Here is a 553-nt window from a genome sequence, read left to right as displayed (position 1 = left end):
CCATTAGTGTTAGTTATCATTCCTCTGACTGCCTCCTATTTCAAACCTTATTTAATTCTTCCTCCTCCATTACTCCCATGTCATCCTTTATAACACTGCATTTGATCTCCCCTTCTAGAAACCCTCCTTCCCATGGCTCTTTACAAGTTTCCTAACCTCTATGATTTTTCCAGTTGAAACATGCATATCTAAAGATTCAACACTAGTATCCATGTATGAGAGAGAACATGTGACATTTTTCTTTAAGTTTCTGGGCCACCTCACTCAGAATTATTATTTCCAGTTCCATCCGTTTACCTGTGAATTTCATAATTTCATTTTTAACCACAAAATAAGTATATATAATTTAATTCAATCAAAATATTAAAGGTCCAAAATTAGAATAAATTGTATGTGATATGATGTATGACATTGAAAAATATGTTTGCATTTGCTACTCATAAAGATAAATGACTCCAACAGGTCATGTAATAAGATACATGCTCTGAACATACTTCAAGAGAATGAAACAGTAATTATTTTCAGAAATTAAAATAACTTTTAAAAAATTTCT

This window comes from Nannospalax galili, unplaced genomic scaffold (assembly GCF_000622305.1).
Source record: "Nannospalax galili isolate Female #2095 unplaced genomic scaffold, S.galili_v1.0 scaffold379, whole genome shotgun sequence".
NCBI classification, from domain to species: Eukaryota; Metazoa; Chordata; class Mammalia; order Rodentia; family Spalacidae; genus Nannospalax; species Nannospalax galili.
Note: the sequence above shows the minus strand (reverse complement) of the source record.